Below are 18,848 nucleotides of genomic sequence, written 5' to 3' on the forward strand. Positions count from 1 at the left end.
ATTCTGTGGACTTCTATAGTTGGGAGTTAGATAATAACAATTTTAAGCACGTGAATGACATGCAGTCTGCCCCTCCCCTCCCCTCCCCTCCCCTCCCCTCCCCTCCCCTCCCCTCCCCTCCCCTCCTCTCCTCTTCTCTATCCTCCCTTCCTGTAAGGTTTTGACACCATTTCCCCCAGAATTCTCTTGTAGAAACTGGCTGCTCAAGGCCTGGATGGGTGTATGCTTCATTAAATTAATGAAGTCAGGCCCAAAGTGTTGTGGTGAATAGAGATAAATTATGCTGGAGGCCAGTCACTAGTAGTGTACCCCAGGGCTCAGAACTGGGGCCAGGTCTCTTCAATATCTTTATCAGTAAGGACACAGAGATCTAGTGCACACTCAGTAAGTTTGCAGATGACACCAAGTTAGGCATGAGTTTTGATCTGCTCAGGGGTAGGAGGGCTCTGCAGAGGGGTCTGGATAGGCTGGGCCAATGGCCAGAGGCCAACAGCCTGAAGTTCAGCAAGGCCAAGTGCCGGGTGCTGCAGCTGGGGCACAACAACCCCATGCGGTGCTACAGGCTGGGGGAGGAGTGTCTGGAAAGCTGCCCATCAGGAAGGGCCCTGGGGGCACTGATTGATAGCTGGCTGAATATGAACAGGTGGTGTGCTCAGGTGGCCAGGAAGGCCAACGGCATTCTGGCTTGGATCAGAAATGGTGTGGCCAGAAGGACTAGGGCTAGGGAAGTAACTGTCTGTACTCAGCTCTGGTGGTGCCACACCTGGAGTACTGTGGTCAGTTTTGGGTTCCTCACTACAAGAAGGACATGAAATTTTGTGACATGTCATTATATCATTATATAATATCTATAAATCAATCCTAGCAAGCCATTTGCTTAGATGACAGTTTTATGTGTGTGTGACAGAGTGAATCTAGAATCCTTTCGATGATGATTATTTATTTATTTATTTGTTTGTTTATTAAATAACAGTGAAGTACAGAGTGGAAAACATAATTTTGTAAAATGACAGCATTTTGGCCATTGAATCAATTAATTATTTTTAGAAGCAATATAGATGAATTTTCAACAATATATATAATGTAATTTAATTATAACAAGGAAGTTGGTTTTGCCTGACAGCCTTCTGGAGGGAAATGTGCTCATGCGCCCACAAAGCCAGCTGTCACACTTTTTCCCTCCTCCTATCTCAGACTGTGTAATATAGAATACTTTACTATAGCTAACATATTTCCAGAATCTCAAAGCAATTTGTCTGCAGTTTACTGAGAACTTTTCCAGGTTTTCCAGTTTGAAACAAGCAAACAAACAATAACAAAAATGCCAAAACATCTACAGGCCATTTTGCTGTTTTAAAGGGGTTTGTACAATCAGAAGGTGCTGCTTTAAAAGGCTTTCAATTGATTGCTTTAAATGTTTCAAAGTTAATAAGAGATATTGTTTCTTTGTCATTCTGCTTTTCTGGCAATTGTTGTATACATATATTTTATTGTCAAAATAGAGTTTTTAATAAGATTTTAAAAAATGTTTCCAAGACAGTCTTTTTCATCATACTGTGGAGAAAGAAAATTAACATTTATTTATTTATTTATTTATTTTTAAAGGAAGAAAATATTTTAAAGGAAGGTACTTGTTTTATTCTTTCATACTCAGATCATTTCCAACTTTTTAAAATACACAATTACCAAAAAATGAATTGGGCCAGATTCAACATCACTTTTCTCTAGTTTTACTTTAACTGTTGCTTTTAATATCAACACAAAGGCATAAAGCTAAACTAAGGCAGTACTAATTAAATTCTGATAGCCATATGGCGTAGTAAAAATGTCCATAGGGAAAGAGCTCTAAATTTATTTAGATAAATATATGTTTCCGCCCATCATCACACACAGGGTTATGACTATTCCTGATCCATGGCAGACATCTCATCATACTCATTGAGTTCTGAACATGTGAATTCAGGGTAGCCTGTGTCTCACACAGATCATAATGTCTTTAGCATTGTGCTTTTACTTCTTTATCTTTCTTGACATTGCTGGAGAAATCAGATCTGCAAAACAAGAATGCATAAATAGCTTATTCCTCAGGTTGCTCAGTAGTTCATAGCACCCAAATTCATTCGTGGTGCAGCTCCATCTATTCCCAGTGAAATTAACTGTGGTGAATTTTGCCCAAAGTGTTTAAAAGCTTGAGGAGCCATTAATTTTTGTAAACTTTGGAGGCACTACCAAGATGATAAAGAGAGGATTTAGTGATATAATTTGGAAGGCAATGGATAAGAAACAAATTTAATTAAGGGCAATGGGAATGCATTACAGCAAAGGAAATTTGCCAGTAGATTGATTTAAAAACATATACATATTCTCAGTGCTCTGATCAATTTAACAGTTCAGTAGTCATCAGAACAATGTTGGATCCCACGGTTCAAAGCAATTAAATGCATGTGTTTCAAATACCACAAACATATAAACCAGAAACAGAAAATGGCACAGGTCTGTTTCATTACCAGGTGACTATAGTTTGACATTTTCTCTGGTGTGATGACAACGCCTGGCAAAACATGATAATGTTGCCATTTGATTGTATTATTAAATTGTTACCTCTGATACTCATTGCTTTGTTTTAAAGTCTGTTTAAAACTGATCTGACAAAATTCATTTAAATGCAGAATGTGATTTCAAGATCCTTAAATGTAAATCATATATATGTATATATACACACGCATGATATACATACATGTGTGTTTCCTTGGGTTGTTTTCTTTTCTTTTTTCTCCTTCTCTTCAGGTAAACTGAAATAATGAAGAAAGTAATACAATTTTTGAAGAGCTATATAAAGTGGAAGAATAATTAACAACATAAAAAATGCAGACTCCTATACTATATCATTAGATCAAAAATACTTTAAAACATATATGTATATCTATAGCTCCTAATCTAGGTCCTATTCCATAATGAATTAATATCATTGATTTCCCCATCTAGAAAGACTAGTAAAGGACAAACCAGACATACATGCTCTTGAGAGAAAATGTTGAATGGGGTGTTAAAAAATGAACGAATTAAAAAGGCTACTTACTAGAGACAGGCATAGAGAATTAACGAAGTGTGCTCACTACAGTCCATCAGTTATCACATTGTAGCTATCTGGTGATAAAATCAATATAAATGCCATCTGATAAACAACATTGCTTCCCTGGGAATTCTAACCTCAATATGTCATCATACAGGTATTTAAGGACTGGGCCAAACTGTAGAGAAAACTTAATGTGGCTCTGAGCTTGTAGCTTTGAAAAAAGATTTATTTATACAGCACATATCTGTGTAATACATTATCTTAACGCTTATCTTCTTGAGATGGATCAAGGAGGTTTTATAACCAAGACCTTCCCAACATGCTTCAGTCAAGTGTTCTGCTTTTAATACTGTTAGAAAAATATTTAAATATTAGGTGTTTTAAGAGTTGATTTTCTCTAATATATATTATTTTTCACTGCAAAAAGTGTTTCTGGAGCTGTACAACGAACTTGCTTTTTCATCCTCTCCTTTTTAAAAGTGTCATTTTGTGCAGACTAGTGACCCTGACATTATTCATAAGAAAAAAAAAATCCCATCAGTATACGTAGACTGAAGATGAATTTAAGGTAAAATCAGATTAAACTGGAACACAGCATGTTTAGATTGAGAAAAACAATTTTTATTTGAATTTCTGCTTTGTGCTGATTTGAGAAGGGCATTGTTTGCAAAGGTCATTATAAGGTATTAAAAGGTATAAAGGTATTAAGGTTAAAGGCATTTGTGGGACAAAAAATAAGAAGAGCCCAAATGAACGCTTTATGTCTTCTAGCAAAGGCTATTATCTGTGTTGTGACCCTTTGAGACTCTAAGATGAAAAGAGACAGATATGAGCAAAAAGACCTGCTTATCTCAGATCTCATTGCCTTTAAAGTGTATAGTAATGAGTCAAATAAAGAAAAAAACAACATAAGAAATAACACTGTATATGATGGTTCTTAATGTTAACATATTCATTTGCAAACGTGACACCCATCTACAAGAAAGGCAAACATGATGCCCATCCATAAGAAGGGCCAGAGGGTAGATCTGGGAAACTACAGGCCTGTTCATTTGACTTCGGTGCCAGGGAAGCTCATGGAGCAGATTATCTTGTGTGTCATCACGTGGCACTTGCAGGGCAACCAGGCAATCAGGCCCAGTCAGCATGGGTTTATGAAAGGCAGGTCTTGCTTGACGAACCTGTTCTCCTTCTATGACGTGCTTAGTGGATGAGGGAAAGGCTATGGATGTGGTCTACCTTGACTTCAGTAAGGCTTTTGACGCTATTTCCCACAGTATTCTCCTGAAGAAACTGGCTACTCATGGCTTGGACTGGCATATGCTTCGTTGGGTTAAAAACTGGCTGGCTAGCCGGGCCCAAAGAGTCATGGTGAATGGAGTTCTTTCCAGCTGGAGGCCGGTCACTAGTGGAGTCCCCCAGGGCTCAGTACTAGGGCCAGTTCTCTTTAACATCTTTATTGATGATCTGGATGAGGGGATCGAGTACACCCTCCAGCCCCTTAATCGTCTTTGTGGCCCTCCTCTGGACCCACTTTAACAGCTCCACAACTTTCTTGTGGTGGGGGATCCAGACCTGTGTGCAGTACTCCAAGTGGGGCCTCACCAGGACTGAGTAGAGGGGGACAATCACCTCCCTCAACCTGCCGGCCACTGCTTTTTTAAAGCAGCCCAGGATGCAGTTGGCCTTCTGGGATGCAAACGCACACTGCCAACTCATGTCGAGCTTTTCATCCATCAGAACACCAAAGTACTTCTCTGCAGGGCAGGTCTCAATGAGTTCTTCTCCTAGTCTGTACTCCTGGGATTTCCCTGGCCCAGGTGCATCACCCTGCCTATAGACTTGTTGAACCTCATTACATTCCCGTGGGCCCACTTCTCAAGCTTGTCCAGGTACCTCTGGATGGCATCCCTTCCTTCTTTTGTATCAGCCACACCACTCAGCTTGGTGTCATCTGAAAATTTGCTGAGGGTGCACTTGCTCCTACTGTCTATGTTGTTGAAGATATTAAACAATATACAAAAACCCAATACACACTGTAATGTAAACTAAAACAAAGAATCAGAGGTCCAACCTAGATGCAAATATTAGCTCTAGGTCGACTATCTTGGGAATCCTTGACACTATAAATAAAAGAGGGAGCATAAATTCCAACAAGACTGTGAAAAGTAGCTATGAAAGCAGGATTTTGTGAATGAATAGTGAAGTTTCTGAAGCTCAGTCATGCTGTGAGATGCTTAACTTCCTAGTGTGAGAGGAAGTCATTTAGCTGGGAGTGAGTTAACAAAGACATGCTTTCATAATTGGAATTTTAAATTGTTTCTCTTATTCTCAAATTATAATCATGCATGGAACCATTAGAGTGAAATATGTTCAGAACATGAGAAAGAAAGAGCTGGATGATTAGCATGTTTTCCCTTCAATGTATAGAGGCAGCAAAAGAAATACAGTGGGTTTTAAAAATTAGAGATAGAATCTTTGAGCGTAAAAAGAAAAAGGCTTTGAAGTATGAAACTTGCTTAAGAAAAATCCATTAGACATTTTTATGCTTAAATAAATAGTTTTACGTTTTCTGAATGTACTTTTTTTTTGTCAAAAAAGACTCAAACTGAAGTTGCCCACAAATGCTTCTTAATTTAGTTGCTTTAGAACATTATTTTGCTACTAAACTAAAATTCAGCATACTTTTTTTTTTTTTTGAGGAATAAAGGACATATTGCGAAGAATGAAAATCAACAGGAGCAAACATGTTTATGAACATTACTGATCACTTGATATATTAATAAGAGTCTTCATCCTCTGCTAATGTACTTTACAAACAACGAAAACATTCTTATTAGGTCTAAGAACAAAGTAGGAATTTCCATTCAATTTCTATATATTCCAGAAAAGCTGAATACTCTGAAAATAGCACTGTCCCTTGTGCATCTGGCAGGACAAGCTGGCTTTACAGGATCGCTGATATAAAGTTGAGGACAAATTATCAGTGTAAAATCTGCTTATTTTAACAGGATGAAATCTTCCATTAGAAATTCTCTAGAAAGCTGCTTCAGAGCAGACAGTCAATAATTCTGTGCATGAGATATGCATAAAACCTGGGAACTATAACATTTTCATTCATATTTATGCTTGGTTTTGAGATATGGGCATCAGCTGAAGGACATCTTGTCTCTTTCCTGTCATTAACTGCTGTGGAAAAAACCAGTACCACAGGCTGGCCCTGCTACATGGCTTATGTGGATGATAGGTCTGATGGTGTTTCCATTAAGAATTCTAAAGAAACTCTTATGGAGAAGAGCTGTAAAAACATTAAGGGTAATGTTTTGAACAGATGTTAATTTAAAATGTTAAAATAATTTATAATTATTTCTTACTTCTTTCAATGTATGATTATTTCTTCTTTCAATTTTAAACTTCTTTCACGGAAAATGAAGAATTAATATTTGAATAAAATCTTCTGTGTCTCTTTAATAAGGGGCTAACTTTTTCATATTTCTATAGTTTAAGATTTTGTTTTCTAATATTTAGGCCTCACTTGCCTTGTGTCTGTGTTACTACTTGAACTAATTTCATTAGTCAACTGTAAAAGCCAGAGGACAGCACCCAAAGCAAAATGTAGGGTGTTTATAGTGCATTATTATGGAACTTTCTGTTCTGATGGAAGATAATATCACTCTCATTGATAGTGGTTATTATAATTTTGGAGGATAAGCTTTGCACACTCAAACATCAAAGTAGATTTCAGCACTTAGCAGACCATCATCTTAAATTTGTGGAATCTGTTTTTCTATTTATACCCTTGCTGAGAGCAGTCATTTAATAGTTGGTCCTTATTCCACAATTACCTATTCTAGCTACTGATAGATTCTGTTCATGAAAGTACAGGTGTAAGGGTATGTGGAAGGACAGTGCCTGCTCCTTTAAGGATATCTGGCCAGTGGCCTTTTTCAATGTAAAAAAAAGTGATAAGAAAAAGTGAAAGCTATTCAAAAGAACATGCAGGGACACAAACCTGACCAGCCAATGAACACGATCATAACATCTCTTCACAATGTATATGTAGAGAGTAGTGTTAAGAAAAAAAATGCCATTTTGTATATCCATATCAACATGCCAAGCACAAATTAGATGTGCTTACTGTTGCTGTCCCAGTGTGCCTCACTTCAGCTCTAGGGCCATGAGTTTGAGATGTTCCTCTGGGTGCATGCTGAAGGCTTCTTTCAGTGAATATAATCTGATTATCCACTTCGCACCACCAAATTAACTATTTTATTTAGTACTAGGCAGCCTAATTACAATGCAATCAGTAGGCTAAACTTAGTGTTTGTGGTGGAACCAGATGATTGCCAGAGGTTTCTTCCAACCTCAACAATTCCGTGATTCTATGAATTATATTTTTACCTTTTGTGAAGCTAATATTTGTATGTGTTGGCCACTAATTCCATCAGGTTTTGGTTTAGGTTACCATTTTAAATGAGCCAGAGCAGGCCTTTGCATTATGCATTTGAGCAACACTGGGTTGTACACCTCTTGCATACCAAATTTTTACTTTGACAATAGTTCAAAGACACTGAGACAGGAATGGACAGAAACCATAGCTGCTGCTCTTATTATATGGCATTTTCACTTTAACATGTAGTGGCCATATCTAATTACAGAAACCCTTCTTGATTTTTGTCAGACCCTCCTCCTCCCCCCCCCCCCCCGCCCCCCAATAAATAAATAAATAAATAAATAAATAAAAATCCTAAAGGAAGCCATGTCTTGCTGCAAAAAGATTTCTTTGCTCAAGCCCAGCTTCTGAATTTCTTTTCTCCTCCATTTCTGCTACTGAAAAGGAACATCACGACTATGGTCATTTGTCCATCTGACTGTAAAGGGTAGTCTATGGTTCCAGTTTAATTTAGCTAAAGGGAAGATTTTTGTCACTGTATACCAGAAAAGAACTTTCGAAATATACAAGAAAAAAAAAAAAAGTCTGCTCAAATCTGTTTACAAAATCTCAACCACTGTTACTATAATGTAAAAGCTTTATGATTTCTATGTACTTTAGTCTGAAACGTTTACTGTCACTATTGCAGTTTCCAGTTACAATGAAGTGAGGCAGAAAATAGAAGTATAAGGAAGTATTTGAGTAATTAAGTTTGAACTATTATTTGAAAGGTTCTGTTATTTTAATAAATATTTAGTCCTAGCAACATGGATTTTTAATTGATCTTTATTATTTTTTTTTTTCCCCGGACATTCCTCATCAAATTCTAATTGCTGTTTTAAATCAATAGGGAATATAAAGAATAATGTGCAGTGGTTGTGGGAGATTGCTAAACTACACCACTCAAACACTCTTAATAAAGTATTTTTAACAGCTCTTTTTTCAGAAAGGAAACGTGAAATTTGTATTATATACTGTAAACTCTTTTTCAAAGCTCCATGATAATAAACCAATAAGCCCTCACTAACAATTTAGAGTTTACATCCATGTTAGATGAATGTAGATTGTTAAAAGCTTTCCATATCAATTAAGCTAATTAAATAACTTCATATTACTTAAATAAAGTTTTCTCGTTGCTTATAGAAAACCTCTTCCGGGATCCATGCAAATGCATGGGTTGTTTAGAAAAATCAAAATAAATCTTTATGATCCATCTATATTGTTTTAATAAGTACTATATTTATGTTCTGAGTCTGGCAGGGATGGAGTTAATTTTCTTCATAGCAGCCCACACAGTGCTGTGCTTTGCATCTGTGACTAAAGTAGTATTGAAAACACAGCAGTATTTTGTTCATTTCTCTCCTTGCACAGTTCTGATTATTTTTTCTACATTTTTTTCCTTTCTTTTCTTTTTCCCACTCTACCTCCCCAGCAAGCAGGCTGTGGTGGGCAAGAAGGTGGGATGGGACATAGCCAGGACTGCTGACCCCAGCTGACCAAAGGGACATTCCATACTACATGTTGCCATGCTCAGAAATAAGAATTCAAGGAATGGAGGAAAAAGTGGGTGAACATTCATAGTTACGGCACTTTACTTCCTAAGTAACCTTTATGTGTTCCGAGGCCCAACTTTCCAGGAAATGGGAAATGTATTTTGATGGGAAGTAGTGAAATAATTTCTCCTTTTGCTTTACTCATACAGCTGTACTTCACCTATTAAACTGTTTTTAACTCTATCTGTGAGTTTTCTCTCATTCGTGGATTAAAGTCAATTTTTTTTTATTTATTTTTAGTACAGAATCAGAACATAATGCAGATTTTTTTTTTTTTTACGTTATGTTTTTTTTTCTTTTTTTTTTTTCCAATTTGCATGTAATTTGTTACTGGCAGATTTGTATCAGCTGTACAATTTGTGCATATAAAAATATATATGTATGTGTTTTTTAATAGAAGATTCATGTTCAAAATCAGTGATGATCATATGGAATGAGAGGAGCTAGAACTCCATAAGGGAAAAATATCTTTATAACAACATGTTCAAGACTGTACAATCTTCAAGGTACCATACTTCATACTTCAAGGTACTCACCTGCTAATAATAAAACAGTATTTATAACATTAAAAATGTATTTTCAGTTTTACAAAATGGGTAACTCTGAACGGCAAATTCTAGTAGGAACACCTGAATGTTCTTCCTAGCAATGTGTTTTGTGTCTGACTTTGGCCTGGAGTAAACTGGATGAAATATGTTGTAGATAGATATTATTTTTCTTTTCTTTCAAATTTTCTTTTTTTTGGCCTTGAGAAGAACCAGAAAGTGCTGTAATAAGGTTTCATAATGCTATTAAAATATTTTTTACTGAAGAAAATATAATTGACTTTAGAGGTAATCTAATGACTTCACTGTAATTACTGAAATAAGCAAAAGCTTACTTTTATCTCATAAATTATCTTCTTAAATTAGTAGTTCACATTCCTGCATCACCTTAGTTAAGTAATACTTTATTATTAGTATGTCTGAACATGAGAAACACACATTTCAATGTCAGGTTGTAGTTTTGACATGCAAACATATTTTTGCCAAAAGTAATGAATAAATTGAAGTAGATTTGGGGCAGGCAGATACCATCCTAGCAAACTAAACAGGAAAAGCTTTCTCTAAAGTATTAGCATTACTGATAAATATTCACTGATCTTTAGATATTATGGAAGTTTCTTTACACTTAGGGATTACAAAGGGAGAAGTCATTTATCCACATTCTTTGCTGGTTCAAGTGCAAATAAAGTAATGGAGCAGAGAGAAAAACATTTTAAATAAGTTGGTACTCCATATTAGTTGGCATGCAGGATGTGGGGCATTTCCCTATTTCCCAGTTTCTTTCTTTTTCAGAGTCTCTAATTACGGAATCATCTAGATCATGACACTTCTCTTGCACCACCCTCTTTATATATCCATGTGTGCCAGTGGGACTACTAGGTGTCTATACACGTTACTGGTTTTTAATGTGGTCTTTGTCTGGAAAATGTATTCATAAAAGCTAGGTCTGTAGTATCTCTAGCTTCTTTGAAGAGCATGAAATTCTGCTATATAAATTGTATTTTATGAAGATTTTTTTTTCCCATTCACTTTTCTTCTACTGTCTACCATCCAGATCTGTATAGTGGAATCTTGTTCTAAAATAACATAGCACTGAATATGTCTGATATACTTTATCTAGATTTTTTTATACCTTGGCAAAGTAAAAAATGGGAAAATTAACCCTTCTCTTGGCCTTAAATGACTTAGGAAAAAGAATTCATTAGTTTGAGTAGGAGTGATTATGGTGTCTCAGCACTGACTTTGGACTCCACTGGTATTACACAATATTTGGTAAGATCCTGCTCAAAGCTCTGATATGGCTCCTGAAATTCCCAAATGTTAATACTCCTTAGCATGAACTGGGCACCGGAGGAATGGTCTATCCTGAACCTCATGAGCTGGGTGTAAACATCTGTGCATATCCAGAGGTCATTGTATTCATTTGTCATGCCTTAAGACATTGAAGAGAAGAATCCACGGTTGCAAGAACCATGAGTCTTAGTACCTCACTGTAAACTGAAATTTGGACAGAGCATTCCTGTAGTGAGTCTAGCCTTAACAGCCTTGAACTACCATCTTTGGTGTATATGTAGGAGTTCAAATACTCTTCTTCCAGCCTGATAGCATCGGTTTTGGCACTAAAGGTTAATATGTTGGTTTAGTTCTGAAATAAATTTGTTACGCTTAGTCACCTCTGAGTTTAACATACAGGACATAAGACAAATTAAAATGCAGGCCTAATGGAAGGGGAAGGGGAAGGGGAAGGGGTAAGGAAAGAGGAAGGGGAAGGGGAGAGGGAGATGGAGGGGAAGGGAGGGGAAGGGAAGGGAAGGGAAGGGAAGGGAAGGGAAGGGAAGGGAAGGGGAGGGGAGGGGAGGGGAGGGGAGGGGAGGGGAGGGGAGGGGAGGGGAGGGGAGGGGAGGGAAGGGAAGGGAAGGGAAGGGAAGGGAAGGGAAGGGAAGGGAAGGGAAGGGAAGGGAAGGGAAGGGAAGGGAAGGGAAGGGAAGGGAAGGGAAGGGAAGGGAAGGGAAGGGAAGGGAAGGGAAGGGAAGGGAAGGGAAGGGAAGGGAAGGGAAGGGAAGGGAAGGGAAGGGAAGGGAAGGGAAGGGAAGGGAAGGGAAGGGAAGGGAAATCTTGACTTTTTTTGATGACTCCCTAAGAATTCAGTATGGTGTTTTAATTCACAGAGAGAGTTTCAAATTCATACCTATGGTTTCAAAGAAGGTAAGCTTGAAATGCCTTAAATCTGTAGTGATCTGCAGACATACCCATTGATTCACTGGATTCTGGTTAAATTCAGTTTTTTTGGTGTTCCTTTTTAAATATGGTCAATATCTATAGCTTAATTTATTCCGTCAGTATAGTTGTGATGATGATGGTGGTTACAAAGTAGGCTAATGATGAAAACATGCAGAATAACTGCCTAATTAAAGTCACTGCACTTTTTGATGTTTTCCTTAATTGGTCCTGGGGGATATGTGGAGGATGTTGAATTATCATGCTGATTAGAAATTAAGGTGCTACTGTAGTTTGGATTTTATTTTGGAGACGAAGATAGCGGCAGCTGGGTAGTCATCAGAGGATAGGAGCAATGAGCCCATCATATGGTCATTTTTAATCAGTTTGTCAAGACACGTTCTTTCTTTTCACCCCTCCTGTAAGCTAATTGTGGACCTCCTAAGAAGTAATGATTTTACATCTTCATGAGTTTTTTTGGGTGTGCAGAGTGAGAGGCACCTGGAAGGAGAAGAACTGAGATGTAAGTTTATAAAGGATAATAAAAAGATATTCACAGCAGATTACTTTAAATATTTTCCCAATAAAATAAAAACCAAACCTTAGCTACTGAGAGTGTATTATTCCTTACTCATTTCCACTTAGTGCAACTTTAACATGCACCAAAAGAAACCCTAAACTTCAAAGAAACCTTTTAATGCAGGTAAAAAAGTTGTTGTTGGAAGTTTGGCTGATTTTATTAGAAACAGAGCTCATCCATGTATTTTGCAACGAGTACTTTTATGCTGTGAGACTATTCTATCATAAACATGGATTCCACGCTTCATTTTATAGCAGTATGCAAAACAGAGCTGTCTGAAATTGTAGCAGCTGTTTCCCAGAAGGAAGAACATTGTGGTTTAACTTTGGTAGGCATCTAACCATCACACTGAAAGGAAAGTGAGTGAGTGCTCACTCACTCCCTAGACAGTGACATAGGGAAGAAAATCTGAAAACTAAAAGTGAGGGAACTCATGGGCTGAAATAAAGACAGTGTAATAGGTAAAGCAAAAGCTGCGTGCTCAAGCAAAGCGAGATAAGGAATTCATTCATTACTTTCATTTGGCAGACAGATATTCAGACATTTTCAGGAAAGCAGGACTCATGATGTATAATGGTTACTTAGGTTATGCCATCATTCCAAGTGTTTCCCCCCTCTTTCTCCTTTTTCCCTAGCTTTTATTGCTGAGCGTGACCTCATATGGCATGGCAATATCCCTTTGGGTATGCTGCCCTGGCTGTGTCCCCTCCCAGCTTCACATGCACCCCCAGGCTCCTTGCTGGCAGGGCAGCCTCAGGAACAAAAATGTCGTTGGTTCTGTGCAAGCTCTGCTCTGCAAGAACTAAAACCATCGGTGTGTTACCATGACTATTTTCATCCAAAGTACAAAATGGAGCATTTTTTGAATCTCTACAATGAAAATGAATTCTATCCTAGTTAAAACCTTAACACCTGAGTTATTGGCACTATTTTAAACATAAACCCCCAAAATGACATAATACCTGCTACTATAAAGAAAATTAACTCTGTCGCAGCCAAAATCAGTACACTGGAGTAATGTGTGTGTGCATGTAGTGAGAAGGGGTCAAAGAGAGTGATATGCATGAACTCCCCTTGCACCCACATGATGTTTAGCATTCCCACCATGGTTTAAGTGTGTGTAAAGCACAATATCCTGTGACCTCGTGGCTTCAACTGATGATGATTTTTCATTACTTTCACTACCCACAAATTTTCCACTAATTTTTGCGTATTCCTATTCACCCTTCTCCTGCCATTTAGAATTTTATAGACCTCCACTATGTCTCAAAAATAGAATCTCCCAAAATAAAGACTCTCTAAATGAAGTTTTATCATGCTTTTCAGTGATACCAGCAGTCATGGACAACACACTGGAAATTAAATTAGAAAATTCAGGACTAAGCAAGTCTAATGACTTCTCAGCAAAACTACTTATCACTCTTCTGTAGATCAGGTAGAAGAAGGATTTAAAACATGTCTTTCTCGTGAGTTAAATATGAATTATGAAACATATTTTTTGTGGAGCATCTCAAGAAGCATTAATTTAGGGCCCACTGAAAGTTATTTTAAATTTGTGTCAGTTAGATTATAGCTGTAGTAATTGATGTCAAGGAGTCCCAGTGTTTCTGATTAGCTGTTAATAAAAGAATGTAAGGATGGTGGGCTTCAGTTACTGGAACATCAACTACATAAGCTGCTTTTTTTTTTTTTCTTTTCTTTTTCTTTCTTTCTTTTTTTTTCCCCCTTAGCAAGCAAATAATCTTTAATTATATGTGTTCAGAAAATTGAATATTAAAGTACATAACATGTTAATGATTTTGTTGTGGTAGTTGTCGTTACCACATTTCAGAAAAAAAAAAAAAAAAGTGGACTGGAAATGTTTTCATTTAAAACTAATTGGAAAAGCTTTTCTTAGATGAAAAATTCCAAACAATAGCTTTAATTGAGTGAACACTTGCTCAGAGCTACATTTTCTAATATGAGCAACTAAAATTAGAATTCAGACACGATAATGCTAGATTTGCAATTTAATATAAGACCTTTAGGAATCCTGACAGTTTGCTCCAGGGCATAAAATAACAGTTGCCACTTTAAGTGATAAAGTTTTCTGCTATTATCATCATAACACTTATGGAACTATGGCAAAAAGTGACAGAATAAGTCTTTACAGAAACAAAGGACATGGTCAACAACCTTCTACTAGCAGATAAAAGCTTCATGTCAAGTGATTTCAATGACCAAGCAGAAGGGAAACTGGCAACCTGCAGTAAATAAAGGGCCCCCATGGAATAGGTCGGGCAAGCATCAATGAACTTTCTGCTCCTCCAAAAGTTTCTTCAGCATAATTTAACAAATAAAAAGATACTGCCTTCCAGATGTTCAACCAGCACAAAACATACTGCTTTAAATGCCTGCTGCCTATTGATTATTATGTCAGGTGAAGACATTTGTCTGATGGTGGAAATAATGGAGCCATCTATGAAGCAGTTTTCCATTACAATATATTACCATTCATTTTCAGACCCTGCTGCTATGATAATTGCCCCACAGTATTTTACAGTGAATGCTCTATAAGGAAGACAAAAACACAGAAGGAGAAGGGAGAAAAGATGCACTGGAAAAATCCAATCTAGACATGTGAATAGTAATACTAGGAGGTAGAAAGCAAACACATTTCTTTGGGGATTGTAAGTTAAACTCCAACAACAAAGAGTGTATATGAAAGTGCAATGCAAGTGTAAGTGAAGGTGCATTAGTCATTAGTAATACTTATAAGAATAATAACTGACTTAAAACCAAGTAGATATTATGGAAAAATCAGCATTCTGAAAACAAAAAATTATTCAAACACTATTCATTTCTGAGTGATTTGACTCCATTTCTATAGGACAACCATTGTCCCACAATTCACCCTTATGATGACAGCTGACATTTGTAGGGATGTAGAATCATTCAAGAAGCCCAGAGTTAGGATGAATTTAGAACATATACATATCACCAAGAGTGAGACAATTCCTCCTTAGGAACTAAGGACTTGAGTGAACTTGAAACTTTGAATTATTTGCAGGCGTTGAAATATTAGAAAGCAGTCTTGTTAATAGGTCCCACCTCCTTGTACTTGAAGTAATCAAATAACACATTTGAAGAATAAGCATTCCAACAGTAGTGTAAACCATCAGCATTCCAATAACCATTGCTGTGCTGGCAGATATTTAGAGTACTAAACTGCATAAACTCCAACAACAGAACTTTGACTCAAGTGTTCAGACTTGCTGCAATCACTGTTAGAGGCTGTTCACTCTTGAGATATTAAAGGACAAGGTCCCATAAGCTGCAGAAAGCTAAGAATTGGAAAGATGCAACCCAGAAGCATGACTGATGTAGTCACCACATCTCAGTGTTTTAGTGAGTGATTGTATGAAAAATGTACCTGGGAGGAGGACTCTCTGCAAAGACCCAAGCATTCTGTTTTCAGAAAGAATATAGCAATGTCAACTTCAAAGGTAAATAATTTCAATAATGTCATTTTTTTTAAAAAGTTTTAATAACATGTAAAATAGTGTTCCTTGTATTTCTTTTTCTTTGATACTTTCACCTGTTTATTAAATGCTTCAAATTAGTTTGTCTTGTTTTCTGAGATTGTTTACAAATCTATTCCTTCTCTCACAGAATCCCTCATGCAGGGTCAATTTCCTGCCTACTTTACAATTCCCACGCTCCCACAGGGAACAAAGAATGGCTTGTCAGAAGCCTGTGAAAGGAGACAAATGGATCTTTGCTCTAGTCTAATAACCTTCCTGAAAAAGACAGATGTGTGAACTGCAAAAGTTTCACCTGCAGAATCCCTACTGGTACACTGATTAAGAACTAGATCTCTACAAATGCTGGGAAACAAGCAAATAAAACAGAAAGATAAGGATAAGGATAAGGATAAGGATAAGGAGAAGGAGAAGGAGAAGGAGAAGGAGAAGGAGAAGGAGAAGGAGAAGGAGAAGGAGAAGGAGAAGGAGAAGGAGAAGGAGAAGGAGAAGGAGAAGGAGAAGGAGGAAAAGAAGGAGACGGAGGGGAAGGGGAAGGGGAAGGGGAAGGGGAAGGGGAAGGGGAAGGGGAAGGGGAAGGGGAAGGGGAAGGGGAAGGGGAAGGGGAAGGGGAAGGGGAAGGGGAAGGGGAAGGGGAAGGGGAAGGGGAAAGAAAAGAGAGATTACACTAAGACTAGGGATAAAACAAAATAATGAAAGAGAAGTGGATCAATAACGTCCCCAAATCCTTTTCTGAGGTTAGGGTTACACACTACCACAGTGCATTTTAAACTAGATTTTTAAAGTTTTATAGATATTTTGAGGATCTTTAAATTGCATGTGACTTTTCACATAAAATATGTCTGCCTCTGTCTTGTTTTTTTGGTTTTTGAGACTCTCCACATGTTGCTTTTAGCTGACATTCAGTTTCAAAGGTGTGCTTGGAGAAAGTTCTTCATAACTACTACACTTTAAACTGATAAAATAAACCAACAGTAACTACTACTTATTATCCTGTGTACCTTGCCGAAAAGCATTGAAATGACAACAGTAGCCTGTGATTTATATGGTCAACCATAAATAAATAAATAAATAAATAAATAAAAGTTCAAAACATGAAAAAATGAGTGAAAGTGGCAAACCAATTTTTCTACTTTACTATATAGATCACATTTTGAGAATAATTTTTTATTACATTTATGCAACATTTCAAAACATCTTACAATGTTTTTGAGAAAAATATCCATGTTAGCACCAACTTTGTTCAGGAAAAAAAAAACACAACACATTTAGAAACAAACAAGTGTATATTAGAAGGTTCCTTGATATTTCACCCACTTGCTGAGTTTTATTCTAACTCGTTATTCTGAAACACTTCCAAGTAACTCATTAATGTCCTTAATGTTTCTGAAAATAACTTCTTTATCAACATTATACCCTCTATGAAAATGCTGGATGTGAAACGTGAATATCACACTCATTAAATAACACATTAATTTTTATATTTAGCAACACTACTTTCTGATTTTCAAAGCTTTAATGGCATCTAAATATTTTTAAAATTCTAGTACTTCATTGTGTCTTTTCCTTATCTGCAAAATGTACAGAATATCAATGCATTCTAAAGTCTTATAAGCACAATAAGTAGCTTCAAGATTATGATGTTGAAATCCTACAGCAATACAGACCTTACCATGAGCTGACATAAATGGATTGAATAAACAAGTGTTTTCCCATAATAATTCCCATAATTCACTTTTATTTTAATAAACACATTGTTGCTTCAGTTTTCTCATAAGGAGAAAATGAAATGCACATGGAAATGTGTCCACAAGCAAAATCAATTTATCATAATAAGGAAGCTCTCTTGAAATTATGTTTTTCAGGGGTTCCTTGAGTTGAATAAATATCTAAGAAACCTAATATAGTCTTGGAAAAGGCAACATTCACTCTGACTCCAAGCAGCTAAAATCTTATTCATATTGATAGTAGTAAACTCTTATACTACATTAGATCCCAGAAGATTTTCTCAGAATTGAGACTTTTCCTTGTCTGTACAAACACACATTCCCACTCACCCTGGGTGTTTACAGTAAGAGCTTAAAAAACATCACCATTACACAAAGCACTTTCCCCTTATGTGATACAACTAGTCTTTTTTATTCCTATTATGAGTATGATAAAAGACCTCAGTCAGGATGCATTAGTGAGGTAGAAATACATATCTCTTGTGCAGTCACAGTTCTTATAAGACCAATAAGCAAAACTATATTTTGCTGTAGCAGCACAGTTAATTCTAGGGCTGGGGGAAAATAAGGATGTGGGAGCCTGTGAGTGAATTGTTACCACTCTACATAACACACCACCTCTTTATTTGCAGCAACAGCAGAAAAGAAAAGGCTGAACAAGTAAGGAAAAAAGTGCATTGTTTGTGTTGGAACAGTTAATTCCCTGTCTTCCCTGGCATATAGAAAACAGGCAGTTTGTTTTTTTCCTATCCCACTGACATTCTACTTAAGATTTAAACAGTTATCTACTGTGTTTAAGTGTTCAGCTGGCATACCTGATCTCTGAGGGACTCAGGCTCAGTTAAGACAATTTTCAAGGAACAGTGCTAGAAGTGATAGCACAGAAGGACATCAAAGAAATCAAATCAATGTGTACTGGTGGCAATAAATGCCTGGCACCAGTATGACATGATGGCTACCTAAAACCAACAGGGCAATAGAAGCCCATGAAGTGTTAAAAAGAGCATGTTTCTGTAAATGCTGCAGTGCACGTGGAATTAATATGCCTATCGTTCCCTATTAGCTCTCTGATTAACCAGCTCTGATGGACAGTTTCTGGTTATAAATGCAACTTTTCCAGGGAGACAGGGAACTGAAGAAGAGATTCATAGTTAAATGTACCAAGATAGTGCCCCCCCTCCTTTCCCCCCTCTTTTT

The 18,848-nt window shown here is 36.9% G+C and overlaps 1 long non-coding RNA gene across 1 annotated transcript; it reads right to left on the reverse strand.

The window, feature by feature from the left end:
* Positions 1-269: 269 nt before the first annotated feature.
* LOC310891637 lies at positions 270-16,425 on the reverse strand. Its single transcript, XR_014577657.1, has 3 exons — positions 11,795-16,425; positions 2,738-2,792; positions 270-2,051 (listed from the first exon to the last, which is right to left on the reverse strand). It is a non-coding gene; the product is annotated as an uncharacterized lncRNA (long non-coding RNA).
* Between the last annotated feature and the right edge of the window lie 2,423 nt (positions 16,426-18,848).

The sequence above is a fragment of the Anser anser genome (assembly GCF_964211835.1).
Source record: "Anser anser genome assembly, contig: HAP1_SCAFFOLD_649, whole genome shotgun sequence".
In the NCBI taxonomy this organism is placed as follows: domain Eukaryota; kingdom Metazoa; phylum Chordata; class Aves; order Anseriformes; family Anatidae; genus Anser; species Anser anser.